The sequence below is a fragment of the Athalia rosae genome, chromosome 6 (assembly GCF_917208135.1).
Source record: "Athalia rosae chromosome 6, iyAthRosa1.1, whole genome shotgun sequence".
Classification (NCBI taxonomy): Eukaryota; Metazoa; Arthropoda; class Insecta; order Hymenoptera; family Athaliidae; genus Athalia; species Athalia rosae.
The window spans coordinates 5,577,750-5,594,920 of record NC_064031.1 but is presented as its reverse complement, the minus strand read 5'-3'; the positions used below and the strand labels follow the sequence as shown (position 1 = coordinate 5,594,920).

Below are 17,171 nucleotides of genomic sequence, written 5' to 3'. Positions count from 1 at the left end.
TACTCGCGTTCACGGAATTCCGAGTATTTTCAACGACGTCTGTAGCGTTATCGTCTCGCGCTCCCGCTCCGCTGCAGGATTATTTCTAACGAAAACTGAATTCCTCGCCAACGTTGTTGAACACGAGGATTCCGGGGCTAGCTAAGCGATCTCGAGGAATTCAAAGCATCCGAAAATTTCACTCGTAAATCGCGCCGACGACCGTCGAAGTGACACCTCAAGTTTTGACAACCAATCGACGCTAATGGTCGGAGCATTAGCCGACGAATCGTCAGCGATATACAGGCGATATAACGTTGAGAGACCGTAAACTCCTCATCGGTGCTACACTATACGGTGCGGCCAGACGTTATGTACTTTTGCCCGTATATATATAACCTTTGTGTGTACGAGGATGTATGTACCTATACCTGTGACAAATCCTCATACGCGAGTCACGTGTCCGCGCGTAAGAGCTGAAATTTAAATTTCCGAATCTTGAAATAAAATTGAAAGTAGAATGAGGAAAGTGATTCGCGTTGTTATTATTATTAAGAAGAATTTTCGAAGCTTCTCCGCTTTCATTTCCACGATTTCGTTATCGATCTCGTGCAGTAGGTTATACATATTGCTGCTGCAGGTATATCGCGTGATCCAATTTAATTTTTGATCAACATTTGCGATATATAGCGTGGTATTAACTCATTCCGTAGATGGTTGGGTTAGATTGGTTTTTACCCCTGTACAGGTAACCGGCTCGTACTCGGCACCCCTGCCCTGTGCGGTAATAGATGAAAGGTTAAATGAACTCGGACGAGCACTGGGTACTTAGCGTCTGAAAATTTTAGGTCCCCGACGGTCAGTTCCTAGGTACCGCATATACTATACGTATATTCGTTTATTATACGGCGCCACATTTGCGAACACGATGAACGTTGTACCCTTGCACCACCGCGCACCTGATACACCTCGCGTTTTCAGGTCTCCCTTAACTTTTACGCCTGAAAAAAATTGTCGAGAAAATTTTCACCTTCGGTATTACACATCCGTATACTCGAAAAAATTCATTTCAGCGATAAACAAATCACCAACGATATCTCGATTATTATGAATTCTCGGAGTATAACCGAAGGGGGAAAAATTGCACCTCGTCATATTTCACGACCTTATAATTATCCGCAGCGTCTAATAGGATTCTCGGAGCAAATGAGCGGAAGTTGGATGCTTTGTAATATGCGGCTACAGTTTTGCCGGACGCGCGTGTATCGTGTAATGGGGTTTTGCGTCGACTGCGGTTACAGTTTCCGTTCTTTTTTTTTTTTTTTTTTTTTATTTTAAAAAATTAACGAATTCTGCCGATATGTTTTAAAAAAAAATTAATCGGCGAATCATAGTTCTGTATGGTAAAAATATCCATCCGTTATACATAAGTAACGATATATCTGCGTTAGAATAAAATTGCGAATACGCGCGCGGGTGATTCTCTTTATATGGTCGGCAAACTCCGCAGCCATCGCTTGCAGGGATTTATGGATATTGTGGAGGAAAAAAAACATAAATAAAAAAAAAAAAATACGCCGTATACCTCCTTCGGAAAGAATTTGCATATAATTGGACTCCCGCTTGCTGCAGATTTTCATGCATGCTTAGAGATAACTTCGCTGCCAGCTCGCGCCCCGGTATTATACAACGCTGCGGGTTATATATCGTGTGCATGCACATCGGGATAACACAGTGCAAGAGAAATATATATATATATATAATATATATAGAGGAATATACGCGTGCACATCGTGTCGCGGTGTAGGTTACACCTGTTCGTAATATATTGCCGGAGTCGAGGAGCTGCCGCTGCACGAAACTCCATTTTTCACCACTATATACGAGATGGCCTCGCGACGTCCCTCGATCCTTGGCAATTTTTGTTCCACGTCCAGATCGCAATTTTTTTTTTTTTTGTTCAAAAATCTCCTCCACTAATTCGCGCGATATTTGTCACGGTATAGCGTAGAAAAAACTGAACTCTACTCCGAGAGGTTTTTATTTTTTTTTTTGTTTTTCGGAAATTTGATCGTCGAAAAATTCTCGAGGTAATTCTATATGAATTTTACTGGAAGACGTATCAAGTGACGTCGAATGTTCTTTAAATCAGTCGAAATTACGACGTACGAGGCAACTTTCTGCCCCCCCCCCCCCCCCCCAGCTGCTGCAGTTGAACGATCAAAGAGCGTGCTGAAGAAACCGAAGCTCCGTCTCCGATGCCGAGCACTGGTCAGTCATCCTCGGGTGGACGGATAAATACTTGATGTCTGAAGATGGGGGTTATACACATAGATAGTGGAGTTTCTGGTTGATGATGTATTTACACCTCGAGTATCAAAAGCGGCGGCTATACTTTCCTCAAATTCGAACCGATCTCGTAGTCTGCATTTTCTCTTCCATCGAGACGATTTACGCGGATGAATTTATTCAACATTTATATACACCTTCATATTTATTTCACGTCAATTTCGTTTTTTTTTTTTCTCATTTTCTTTGCTTTCTTCCATCGTCTAACCATATAGTCGCCGCGGGGTTCTGAATTCCAAATATAATCGACCCGAATAAATAAATCTAATTCCATCGATTATATCCATCCCACGTTATAAACGTTCTCTTCAAAGAGAAAAAAAAAAAAAGAAAAAAAACTCTATACGGATTTTTCGATTCGGTAGCCTGATATAAAGCACGAAGAAATTTGTAACTTTGTAATCTAAATGATTCTAGTCTGGAAACTCAGCAGCTGGCTGACGGAAAATAAAAAGAAAAAAAAAAAAAAAAAAAAACAACAACTCTATGTATACCTTATCGAATTTTGAGGGACAAACATCTCGTTTGGAAAGTATCAACAGAATTTGAAGGGCGAGGGATCGATTCGGCCGTAGGTCGTTGTGCGTTTTTTTTTTCTCACTCCTTCATTCGCTTTTACTACAAATTTTTTGCACAACCTTCGAAAGGGAAAGCGAGCCGGGGTAATAAGCACGACCGACTACGTCACGGCGGTGGGACCCGAAAGTCCAAATAAACGTGAAACGTTGACAACTCGCCTTGAAAATCTTCGAAAATTATCCGCGCAGCCTTGAGTTTTTTTTTTTCCACCTTTTTTTCCTGCACCACAAGCGAGAGACGATCTTCGGAACGATTTCCAGCGACGACAGGGTTAACCGGAGTGAACTCTACGCACCTACTTGCGATAAAATTGTACAGATGAGAGACCGAGAGGAATAGGAAAACAAGAGAAAAAAAAACTGAAAAAACTAAAAAAAAACTAAAAAAAAACTAAAAAAAAAACTAAAGAAAGGTAGAATCAATCTGGCTTCTGCATACGGTCGCTCACTCTCGATTTCAATGTGTTTTTATTGCGCCTCTTAAATTCACATTTATGAGCTCTTATATGTTCTCCCACCGCTCGAGGGACCCGCGAGCTGCGAGAAGTGTGAACGGTAACGTTATGTGGGTACCTAAGACAAATCGGCACGAGAAGTTAAGTAGGCGATAAATATGATAGATATGTATATATGTATGTACGCATAATATGTCTACAGACAGATATTATACGACAATAGTAATCGTTAATTTTTTAATGAATGAAAAAAACCGATGACCCCGCACAACGCGTACGTGTACGTATATATGTATACCTACGTGTATATGTATACATACACGCGTCAGATGAAATATGCTTTTATCGACCTGACGTGAAGCGCAGTGAATCTAGTTTTTCTCCCAAGATAGCTATATACATATACGTAAAATAGTAAAAGTCAGATTCACAATTTACAAATATAGATCAGCTGCGGTGCGTCTAGATTTTTTTTCGTAGACTGAAAAAGCTCGTACGGTCTCTGAGTTATAATGTTGGTGTTCGGAAAACAGTTTAAAATAGTCTAAAAAGCCATGTGGCGTACGTCCGAAAAAGAAGCGTTGGAAAAAGCTCGCGTTGAACGCAACGCGATAGTCGGAGGACAGCTGTACATTACACCGGAATACTCTGCTGATACAAGAGTATAACATCACGTCCTCTTCGGGGATGCGCGGTGTACACACATCGGACAGCAGGTATCTCAAAAATCCGAAAGCCATCTGCACACGTTACACATTTATAATTCGAACTACGTGCGTCGATGGATCGGGGCCCCCGCGGCGAAGTCGTGAACACGTAAAACACAATTGCGCATATCATATAGGGCGACACACGAGCGGACGAAGTGTGAGAATTATTATTACTGTGTACAAAGCGACGCGCGACTTCCGAGTATATACGTGTTATATACGGTGGCTCGGACGCGCATTCCTTTCTCATTGCCGCACGCACTTCGCACCTACTAGACCGTTAATCTATACGCTGTACCGAGGTACGTACACGCGTGTCCGTGGCTACTGCCCAGGTAGGTATACACGCGTAAAGCGTCTTGTAATTCTCAACGCTTTTTAATGCCACCCCGTATATTTCTGACTTGTAAAACTGTCAGGCTCTAATTACCCCCTTGTACATATACATATAATACAAACCACTTCGCGCAACACTTCTCGTATCGTAATTTCGTTCCTTGTTGCCGCAATTAGCCGAACAGCTGCCTCCGAAATGACGAAGGGTAAATAGAAACGGGATCGAAAAAATTCAGCTTCTTCAAAAATATCGAAACGAAGATCCGCGTGATTTGCTTCGACTTTCTTAGAAAAGACTTCGAAGAAAATATCGCTCGAAATTGTTCGAAAAATTTTTCGATTTTCGAATCACATAGGCCCTCGCGGTTGTTATGTGTACATACATATAATTTAGCTACAGCCTCGGTAATTAGGGATAGCGAGGATGCGGCTCGCCCGTATCATCGGGGGAGGCTCTTGAACCGAAATAAAAGTAACGAAAGCGAGGCGCGGATGATCGGGCGCTCCGGGTCGAAAAAAAAAGAAAATATAATACAAAGCAGCCGAGTGGTGGGGGGGATCTGAGATGAAAGAGCACCAGCGTGAGAGAAGGTCGGATGCTGACCGCGGCGAAGCGATCGTGTAGGGAACGAGCGGCAGCCAACCAATTAAGATATCCGAGCGGGTTTCTTAATTCGTGGGCCGGACCGAATATTCCGGGACAAGCGGGCGGCGGGCGAGCCGTCGCTCGATGAGCCAATCGCCGAAATTAACCTTAAGAGTTGGGCGAGTCGTTTTCATCGCTGGTTCTTCACAACGTTTGGATATAAGGTATAAAACGTCGCTTATGGCCGCCGCTGCCGCAGCTACGATTTCCCAATTTCCACGGACACCCCGACGCGATATCGGCCCACTTCATTTCCGTTGGGGGATCATCGCGCCGCGATGCTGCGTAGCGCTGTAACGTTGCAAACGGCGATGCGATACGATATAGGTATATGCGTGTGGCGAACCGAACGATCGTCTTCGTTAAATTTTTCAATTAAAATTTTTCAAATTTACACGAACCCGCGTAGCTTTGTTGCATCGCACAGGTGAGCAGGAAATTCTTCTCACGTTACTCGCGTCGTTAATGCCAAGGTATATATAAAATCCTTTTGTTTCTCGTCCTTTTTTTTTTTTTTTTTTTTCCATTCCGCGTTGAAAAGAAACGATGTTGAGCTGTTTGACATTTTTATCGATGGTGAGTAAATTAAAAGTGAAAAAAATAAAAAAAAAAAAAAAAATTGGAGAAAAAATATGTATTATACCAATAACCGTTTTTATGCGTGTAACATATGAATAGCAATACAACACGAGGATTCTCTCAGTGATCTACTCTCGAGTATAAGCCGAAACTCGCTTCTACCTCATTCCTAAATATTTTTCCATCGAGATCGAATCCCGATTAGAACGGCGCGCCGCGCGCGAATGATTGACAAACGTTGCGAGTTGGCTAAGTTGCGTGTAATGAGAGTGTACGCGTATACGTTACATACGCACATGTGCATAAGTATATATATACCTATACCTATACACAGCAGAGTCGAGGGATTTGCTTAAACGCCGGAGAGTCGCGCGCGGTATACCTACGCTTATAGTGGCAGCAATCAGCCTTGATGCCCGGCAATGAATGTTTTATTGTCTTTCCCGACGGGCAATTTCAGTAAGTGGTTAGATGCCACCTATACCGTCAACTGTACTCTTCTCCCGTCTATTGTCCCCGTGTTCGTAATTCCTTTCACGTTTATATCTGTCGGGATATATGCCAGATATGCGACTACGTATTAGGATATCCGTACCGATTTGTATCGGCGCGGTACGAGAGAATAGAGAAAAACTTGGAATTACCGCAATGTTCGGGTGCAAATAACGCGTTATACGTATACATGTATGCATACTCTGACATAGTTGCGTGCAGAAATCCGCTGCAATTATACCTCCATTCACGGTATATCGACGTTCATTAATTACAGGCACACGCCGAAGGGCCGTTGCTATTTTCCTTTGCACGCAATTACGTATATATGTAATATATATACGTGAATAATTTTTCATGCATTTCTAAATACACCGCGGAGCCGGTAGACTCTATTCGTAGGCACATAATGACAGAGAACAACCCTCGTTATGTGTTTTGTGTATATATGCAGAGGCAGGCGGAATCATTGATCGCTGCACATTCACCTTTGCTGCAACGAGGTGGAGCCTATATTTACCTGATGTATATATATTTATATATATATATACAAGTATACGTATATACGCGGGGTACATTTTGTCGCTGGTATACCGCGGTCTTTATACATATATATTTCGTCGACATTTTCTCCGTCGTTGCCGTGTCGCGGGACTTAAACGGCGATAAAATATCGTGCCCGTGCAGCTTTCTTTGGCTTAGCATTTTTAGCAGCATGCGACCTATGGTGTATAGGTACGTACGTACAGGTATAGGTATAGGTACGTCTTCTTTTGGCTGTTTTCCACTTTTCTCGACTCTATACTTCGTTCTTACCTTTAGGAATATGTCGGCCGGTGGTGGAATCGGTGGGTAGTGCTCCGTCTGGACAATCGCTGTATTTTTTTTTTTTTTGTTTTTTTCTTCGACCGCGTACGGATCCGTCGATACACAATGCGCGGTTCATATTTTCCCGTCGGTTGCGTACATTCGTCCTTCGATTTTATCTAATACTGTAATAAATGTAAACGCGGGCCACGGATGTGGCATAGAAAGCACGATTTAATTCAATTTCACGAACAAATCACCCGTCGTAAATTTCATCGGTATTTTATATACCAATCCTCGATTCCAACGAGCCCGGTTAACCTGCATGTATCGAATATCGATATATACGCGGGATACAAAGCGTTCGAAAATAATTTTTGAGTGCCATTTGATAAAAAAACAAAAAAAAAAAATTTCATCAATCCGCGATATTTTTTTCATTTCATTTTTTTTCAGCTCGACATGCCGAAATCTTATTTCGTTGAATTCCGTTTATATAATTTACATCCATATATACCGTATATAGGGTGGAATACGCGAAGACGCGAAGTCGGCTTGTTTATACGAGTCATAAATCATTGCGCTGCTTTGCAATCTAGACGAAGTAAACCAGCGATCCTTGACTTCAACTTGCGTACAGAGCAGCTATATTATACAGCACGTAGGCGAACGGTGATAGGCGCTTTGAATCGCTTTCGTACAACGGGAAGAAAAAAAAAAGATGGCGTTGGAAACAAAACACCCTTAGATGTAACGTATAATACGTTACGCACCGGTACGCTGCCGCTGTACGATTCGCGGGGACGCATAGGAACAATGAAACCGAAATCTCGTACGCGTTTTCGTTTCATTTCCCTTCCATTCCGCTTTTCCTCCTTAGCGCGATATACTTTGCGCGCGTGTATATCTCCTCTCCTCTTCCTCCGTCTCGCTATCTCTGTAACGCCCTCTTCATTCTCTCCCTGTGCGTATTATACACACCGCGGTTTTTCTTCATTCTCCCTCACTCTGCTACCCTCCCTTGTAAATTCTCTTATTCGCCCCTTTTCCGGCTAACGCCAGTTTGCCGAGCGCGCTTGTTAAGCAAACAATTGCCCGCCTATAAACTTTATTAAAACATGCAAATGGCCACGGAGTTATTGGGCACATGGGGTACGCGGAACGGGGACTATGTCGTCTACATACCTATCCTACTACTTTGTATACACCGAATGTTGCGCAGTTATGTATGTATGTACCTAGTGTAAATATGTATTATAAATTACATACATATATACGCTTGGAAAAGAGACGGAGTACGTTGGATCAAGGTCAGCGTCTCGCGACGCCCGTTCGCTAGCGGGTAAGCCGTATACATATAGGGTAACACTTATAGCTGTGTATAAACTGCAAAATCGAACCCCCTGTTCGCGTTTTATATCGTCCCAAGGATTTATCTTGAGAAGAGTTTTTTTCAACCTCCGCTCTTCACGTACAATCCTCACAAATACCCCCGTAAAATATATATTATATACGCCGCGTGGATCGAAGAGCGGCGCGGAGCGGCGAATATCGTCGGAGATAAAAAAAATCGTCCGATCGAGGGAAAGACGGAAATTTTTTTATTTCGAGGATTTGTGGGGCGGGACGGGAAAGTAACGAGCTGCAAAAGATGTGTACGCGTATTAGAAGTTACAACGCTCTATGCTTTACCCTCGCCGGATCCAAAACTCGCCGGTGTATAGTATAAGGAAGGAAAAACGAAAAATTTTACCCTCTCAAACCGCAGACCGCAGCGCGCGAGGTGAGTCAGGTAAAATCGTTTAGTGACTCAATCAGCGTTTTTCGATGAGAAAGAACAGGTCGTTTCGATGATGGGTTTAAACAAAAAAAAATATAAATATATACAAATATACACGTGATTCGGTTTGAACGATAGCAAGAAATAGTGTGGCGATTCTTAGCGGCGTGCGCGGCAGTTGAAAGAAAGACAAGAATTTCCCTGTATAAATCTCATAGTTTACAATCTGTCGTCGTCGTCGTAGTTCGTAGTCGTCTCTATGGGAAGTCGCAATTACTACGAAGTGGTCGCTGCTGCCCACCGTAACGTCTACAAAGTAGTTCGAAGAAAAGAGAAAAATAAAGAGTAGGGGGGGGGTGGGGTGGGGTGGGGGTAAAAAAGCGGACTTAGTTGCCGCAGGTGTTGGCCGCGTAGCACACGTTTAAAAAGTTATATTTCACGTTATGTGCTACACCGATGCGTATACTACATATATACGTACAACGCGCGTGTGCGTCGTGTAAGTCGAACGACTACGGGTTAGACGTGCCTTTTGCCGTACGGGAAAGAGGCGAACGAGGAGTACTACCTCCGTAAGTTAAAGTTTCGCCGTGTCCCGGTGATGCAGGTAGACCTTACACAACGTTGAACCCTGATTGGCTTGTTCCAGCTGGTCTGGTACCATCCTACGAAGAAACCGACCGCCTCGACCCGATCGTTGCCTCCGAGCACGGCCGTGCGGACCTCGTCCTCGCGATTTTCTAAGTGTTGTTTATTCCGCCTCGTTCGTTCTCGCCACGTTCGTTCCGTCTAGTTTCTCGATCCGCTACGCGCTCTCGCACAAAATTTCAAATCGCACAAATCGTTCGTCGTTCGTCTCAGAAATCAACACCAAGAGTTCCGCACGTACGGTGTATATACTTATACGAGACGTGCACGCATCACATACGTCGCAGCTGAGATCAGACGGACGGACGGCTGCAGCTTTTCGCGAGCCCGTTGCGCGCTCTCGTATTCGCGTATGAATATTATTTCTGTTCGCCGAACGCAAAAACGACTGCACCGGGCGATACCGACGTTCGTTCGCCTTTGAAACAGTCTCTTAGGCGTTTTTGCGTGGGTACAACGCGCGCTCGAGCTTCCGCTACGGGATCCTGTAGATTTCGGAGCCTCTCCTCGGTTCGTAGGAAAATATCGGCGAGCGCCGCATCATGACCGGTTGTAATCGAACAACGATCGTCTCGTCGTTGAGCGTACGATGTACCTGCAGTGGCGTCGTTCGGTACGACATGTAAATCGGCGGATATCGGTCGTTCGGAAATTGAAGATGTTCGAAGAAGAATTCTATCGCCGATGCTTCTCGTCCTCCCGCGAGTCGTTACACGTTGTGTTCTCGGTCCTCCCGGTGTACGGATTGTATACAACGCGGTTATCGCGTTGCCGTTGATATACATGTATTGTACATATCATGGTGATCGTGACGAAAGGAATTCGTGTTCTTCCAGCAGCTGAAGAACGGGAAGTCATGGACTAGCCGCTGCCGTCACAGGTTCACCAACCCCTGCAACGAGGGAATAGGGAAGCACCCCCACCTCCCTACAACCCTAACACGTAGCGACGCTCCGCAACGCCCTCCTACGCAACGACGTAACAGCCGCAAGGTGAGTGAATTGCTTTATCTTGAGACACAGAAATTATTATCAATATTTTGCAAACGCAACGATATTATTTATTTTATCAAACTTGTGTGTATATAAGAATATATCCGTTATACTTCCGTCTATTTGTAGTCTATGTAGTATTACATGGTATTACTGAACTTTTCGTTTTTTTGTTTTTTTTTTTTTTCGTTGTCTGATTCGTTTTTTCGCAAATTCCATAAACGCGAGTGAATATTACGCACGAATCGCGAAGGCGTTTGGAACGTCGGATACAAATTGAAAAGCGTCGGCAAGCGGTATTTTAAGCGCTCAATTAAGTTTTATGCCCACTTGGAAAACCGAGAGACATTCCTTAAATACCTTTGTCTCGTGTAACGTATTTTATATGTATAGAAAAAAAAAAGTGCTTTGACGTTTGACGTTCGCAAACATGCTAATATACTTTTATACGCAGGTGGTAAATTCTTCCGTACGCCACCGAATTGACTCTGTGGCGTATTTATTGATTTCTGTTAGTTCAATGCACCCTTTCTCTCTACTGTGCTGTACATATAGGTAATACACCTTGCGACGAGAGTTCGTCGAAAAGCTGTTGGTTCGCGGATAGTAACGTGAAAAAAAAAAGAGCAGAAAGAGAGCCGTGAAAAATTCGTCGATTTTTATTACTTCGTTTGTAAGTTTTTCGTATATACGATTCAAAATGGACGTGTGTGCGTACGATCCGTTGAGAAGCGTTGCTAAGAAAAAAAAAAAAAAAAAGATACCGAAGAAAATGAGCGGCGCGAACCGTGCGAAGCGAAACTCGTCCAATTATCCGTATCCCAGCGCGATAAGGAGGATAAATTTTCGACTTATATTATTGTTGTATACTTGCACGAAATTATAAGAAGCGTGCGCGGATGACTATGAATCAGGCTTAATATACCACCCGAGGACTTGTAATATCTGATATCGTCGTCGAGTGGGTGAAGCGAAAGAAAAAAGAAAAAAACAAAAAAACAAGAAAAAAAAAAGGGAAAAAAGCGAGAGGAGATTTAAGATTCCATATATTCATGGATATATACAACTTGTAGAGGCGTTCGGTTACCCTCGTACGTTCCTTCATTTTTATTCAAATTCATTCCGCAGCCGCAGCGTACAGCGGCGTACAGCAGAGCGACGGGGCAGTGCTGTGCAGAGCAAAAAAGAAACCCTGGGAGATACGGCGGTTGGTTGCTACCCCGCCGGCACTCCCAGTTTCGCTCGTTACGGCGTCTACCACTCTCCCGCGCGTTCGTTCTCTCCCTCCGTTTTTTTTCTTTCTTTCTTTCTTTCTTTCTTTCTTTTTTTTCTTTCTCTTCTTCTTCCCTCCCTCTCGCCTCTGCCGTTCCCTCGCCCTCGCGCTAGCTTCCCTCGTTTTACATAAATTCTGAATTTTATTCGGGCCGCCGGTTCGCCCGTCTTCTTGCGTCTTCTTTATCCCCCATAGCTGCCGGGATGGCCGACCGCGTTTGCTGCTCGCGCGCGGTTTCCAAAGAAACCCACCGATGTTGTACGATATATGTATATACCTATACATGTACTCGGTGTACATATGAGTAGGTACCTACGTCCTCCTACGTACCAACACTTGCGCACGGTTACTTTCGTTTCGAACGTAGAAGTATACAGTCGGTGGTGTATCTAATACGCACGCGCTCATGCTGTGCCGGCACACGTACAATAATCAGCCAAATGGTAATTTAGATAGCGGCGGTATTTTATATTACTTTATATATACTTGTGTATCTACACGAGGTATGTATACATGTATATATATGTATAATACATTCGTCTCCTCCTCGTTGTGGAAACGTGGTTACGATTGTCGTGATTACGGCGGTGATTTCGGTACACTCGTCACCGCTGCAGGAGGAGGAACAAAAAAAAAAAACAAAAAAAAATAGTTGAAGAAGAAAAACGAGAGGAAGATGACGCGGTGAACGAAATATAATGAGAAACAAGGCTAACCTCGTTGCCGTTGCCGCTGTGCTCCCGATGCGCTCCCGCTTATACTATATACACTCGAGATGCAGACGTGCTGGTGGCGCAGCCTTAGGAAGATCGTAAATTGGAAAGACCATCAGGGACCAGGGGGAGACCGTAGAGCCGCAGAAGCGAGAGAACGGGAAACGCTCCTCGCTGTCTCTACGGTCTATACGGCTCTGCCCTCGACGATGCCAACGAACTGCAGCTACCAACTCGCGAGTTGCTCTTGAGGACGATTCTATATACGTACATATGTGTATGTATATATATATATCTACCACGTACGCATCTATGTGTATCCTATGCGTGATAAATATATGTACACGATCATCTCCGTTGCAACGTAACCTACACAACGGTATAATATCGTAAGGGGGAGGGGGGACCGGCCTCGGCTAATGAGAACATACCACGGATTCCGACCCCCCAAAATCTCGCTGTACCTATACCTATATATACACTCGCATCGTCGGCGCTCTAACGAAGTCCATATTTCGGCGGTACCCGAATCTTTCGAAAACAAAACTGCCCCGGGCGTGTTATATACATTTTTATAACCTTTTACTAAAACACCACTTGATCAAGGCGAGCCGTATATTATATGGACATCATAGGTACGGATGTATACAACAAGGGATGTGTATAATTTAGTCGTTTCCAACGCGTCGTCTACGATGATCGACTCAAAACTCGGAAATTCTCCCACATTCGTGTCGAAGAGGGTAAACAGAGTCGCCCAGTGAGAATCCTAAAAATCCATATTCCGATTCCCATAGCGCATCGATTGGTAAAAACGAAGTATAAAAAAAAAAACACGCCTGGTTGGACTCTTCCACTCTTTTTGTCCGATCGTTTTTTTTTTCTCCCCCCTCTTTTATTCTCTTCCACGTACGCGATGAACCGACGGAACACACGCGACTGCTGTGCAGTCGATTTTTGAAATATAGGAAAAAAAAAACCACAGAAGACTGGAGAAAATAGTGAAGCGCAAACCACCCCTCAACGCATCGGAACGAATAACGCGATGAAATTTCCATAATTTCTCGACCGAATCGACGGTACGAAATCGTACAGATGATAGCATCGAAATTTCCTTTGGCCAAAAAGAATCGGCGGGTTACGTTCGGATAAAGTGGATAGAGGGTAAAAGGAGAGATTGCGTACGGTTGTAGAGCATGGCTGCCGACGGTAATGGAGAGCGAGGCGGGCGGACCGGGATCGAGTTCTTGTTGGTGCTCCGCCTGCAAAGCAAGCCAGCCAGACAACCCGGCCCGGCCAGACCGGAACGGTTCGACCCAACCCAACCTTAAGCCGCATCGAACTAAACCAAACCCTCCCTACGAGGAGAGACCCAGGCCAACCTGAGTTAGCCCCGTTCAAACTCTCTGCGTACACACGTATATATATGTATATATATATATATATATATAGTATACCGTATAGTATACCGACGCCATGTTGCGCGACTACGTCTTGAATCTAAAGCTCCCTCGAAACTGCGGGTGGCTGAAATCCCCGTCGCCCCCACCCCCTCCTCACTCACCCCTTCCCCCCCCTCCGCCCCGCAAACGCTTCTCGCCACTTTGGCCCATAGATATACGTGTAGCTTTACCGATATCGTATATATGATACACGTAGAAATGTTTCTCACCTATCCGAGCTATAATATATATAAGGAAACGGCAATACGAATGTGGAGATTCCGAAGAATCTTTTATCCGATGTTATTATTGACAGGTGGATAGTCGGAGAAATATAAAACTGGGAATATTGTGTATAGGACTGCGATAACTCGACTGTACAGTTGGAATTATTATCTATGCGCGGAGAGGTCAAAAATCCTGATAGATACGGAGGACGCGATATACGGAAATTACATAAACTATGTATATGTATATGTATAGAACGTACACCCGTAGTGCATAAACGATACGATAGCTGACATGGGAATAATAATCCCTGGGGAGTATTAAGTTTATTCGAACTGCATGATATTTCTTTTTGAACAGCATATACACGTCTATCTATGTATGTATATACTATAATTATAAAGTTCGTCTATATACATCTACTACGTGTATATACGATTATAAATGGTTACAATAACGCGTTGTCTGCCCAGTAGCTGCATGGTTTAGTGTATAAAAGCAATCTAAATATCAGCGGCACGAGTTTATCATATACACGTCATCGGGATATAAATCTTATCCTTGAATCTAACGAGAAATAAGACACGTACATCTATAAGACTCGATTAAATAACACACGTGTATAAAATCTGTAATTAATCCATTTTAATACCAAATCTAACGTAATTAAGTATAGGTAGGTATTATTTATTATCCTGTTCGGGTGTAAAATTGGTTTGGCTACCGTTAGATTCCACTGGATTCGCTTGACACGACGGGATGAATAAAAATATCGCACAGAAACGTATAAATGCCGGGCCTCGGGATATAAGGGGGAGGACGAGGTAAAGGTAAATCCCGATAACGTTAAATCTTGATTTACCGCACACCGGCTGCGTATACGAGTAGCCAGCCTTGCCACGTATATAAAAATATATATACATATATATAAGTGCGGGAAATTATTATATACCACGAGTGCAGGGTACATACGTACGTATACGTACGTACATATAAGTATGTGCGAAAGATTACTCGCTGACGTCACTCGCTACGCACAGAGACGATATATGTACATATAATACACGTGCAGGGGCCGCCGTCCTAAGCTGCATTCAGCCATTTTGAATTCCTTCCCCGGTTCGTACAGTATAAGTTTCTGCGTCTGGTGCGTTGTTACCGGTCCACCGGCAGGAGGTAGAAGGTAGGAGGTAGGAGGTAGGAGGAGGAGGAGGTTCGAGGCCGACGGTTGCGCGACGATGCAGCTATCCGCATCCCGAAGGAAGGCTGAACGTAAGGGAACCCAACGCGTTTCTCGTTAACTCGTTTTATTTGTGCGTCGTGTCAAAAAAGTCGGGATCTTATACATATATATATATCTATATACCAACGCCGGCTGCGTGTGGACCGGGCAATATTGTTGATACTTGATGTTGCAGTTAGCGACCTATGGGGGCTCGACGACTCGCCCGCGCTCTAAGGCAACATATGCGATGGACGTACATATAGAGGAGTAGGAGATTCAGCTCGTTGGATATTCTTACGGACTTGGTTATATTTGACGCCTCCGCATCCTGACGAAACTCGCTATACATACGTGTACACGGCGTACGCTTATATAGATGCGAGATCTGACGTATTTCCCGTAAATCTGCCGACCCTGTGCAGCGCGATCGTCTTCTCCTTTTTCTCATTCTTCTTGGCCTTATTTTTTCCTTCTCCTTCTCGGATTTCCAGAACCACCTCGGACCGAACCATACGGAGGACTGACTCTGACATTGAGACTTTTGTATTATACCACGTATACGACCATCTTCGCGATAAAAGAAAAAATGGTTGAAAGGAATAATATATATATATATATATATATAAATGAAAATGTTGCCTCGTGTCCACAGGACGAAGATTTATACACCCGATACACCTCCTCGAAGTCGAATATTGTATCGTTTACGGATATTGTATTGTATCATATACACGGGAAGATAGAAGGGGTGGGTTTTAATTTATTAATGTTGGACGCATGTCACGGGGAAATAATAATATAATATATATAATTGTACAATATTAAAGCTACCCTTGAGTCCCGAATCGTACTTGAAATACACAAGTATTTAAACTTACAAGCGGTGGTGTGTATATGGGTGTACCGTACTCTACCTACCTATATATACATATACCACCATAATGTTCTTCGATGCTCGCGGTCATATAAAACGTTAATAGTCCATAATGTAGCGTCTTTAGCCGGCGTTAGGTGCCATAAATTATCCACTGCAATAAATATATCCGTTTTCGGTTTTGACTCTTGAAACACAAAAGCGAATAATTACAAGTCCGTTTATATACATATTGTATACATATACATGTAATCGTATCGCGACGAAGTAAAGGGAAAATTATGTAACCAAAATTTCTTCCTCCACCATGATATACGCATTCGATGATCGATCATCGAATATGAATCAAATTCAAACGATTAATATAAACCACGATCGAATAAGCGAGGACAAATTTTCCAGCATACCTATTCGCTCATTGCATAATCCATCCAACATACAATACCGACATGGTTGAGTTTCACGGTTCATCGAAGACGGCAGATATTTACCCATTCGAAGGTCGCAGTTTTTCCCCGTAACCCTGGACGATTTTTTGCTCCAATAACCTTCGCATTTAATGGTGAAGCTCGAAAATTGTCGCCCATAATACCGAAGGACGCCGGAAAGGGTTGCAGGACGGACCCTAAAATTTGGTGTATCGCAATTTGGTCACTCTCTCATCCCTACGGGTTATACCGTGGATATATACGACTTTACGCATACCGAAGTAGCAGCCGGTATACTATATACTCAGAGTGCATGTAATAACTGGCAGTAAACTAAAGCTGTTTCGGTATTTTTCATTTGATTTAATTCCTTCCGCCGTATTATATGCACATGCGTTGACGGTGTGCGGGTTGGTTAATTGGTGGATCATACACAGATGCGCTGTGTACGACGTTGAAATAATTTACCTACTCGTACGAATATATACGGATGAATTATTTACCGGTTTAGATGTAACGCGTACGCAACAATTTTTCTCAAAAAAAAAAAAGAAAAAAAAGAAATAGCGCAATTAGGGAGTAACGGGAATTACCGGAAATCGCTTAACTCTCGAAGAGTAAAGGACATCGTTATAAA

At 43.4% G+C, this 17,171-nt stretch overlaps 1 long non-coding RNA gene across 2 annotated transcripts in view; it reads left to right on the top strand.

The window, feature by feature from the left end:
- The window catches only part of LOC125501512, a 33,908-nt gene extending 23,635 nt beyond the window's left edge, over window positions 1-10,273 (top strand). Inside the window, exon 3 of one of the 2 annotated variants that reach the window (XR_007279100.1) lies at window positions 10,199-10,273. This is a non-coding gene — a long non-coding RNA (uncharacterized LOC125501512). Of the gene's footprint in view, window positions 1-10,195 lie in introns of both variants that reach the window. The other variant, XR_007279102.1, reaches the window with a different exon arrangement.
- Window positions 10,274-17,171: the final 6,898 nt, after the last annotated feature.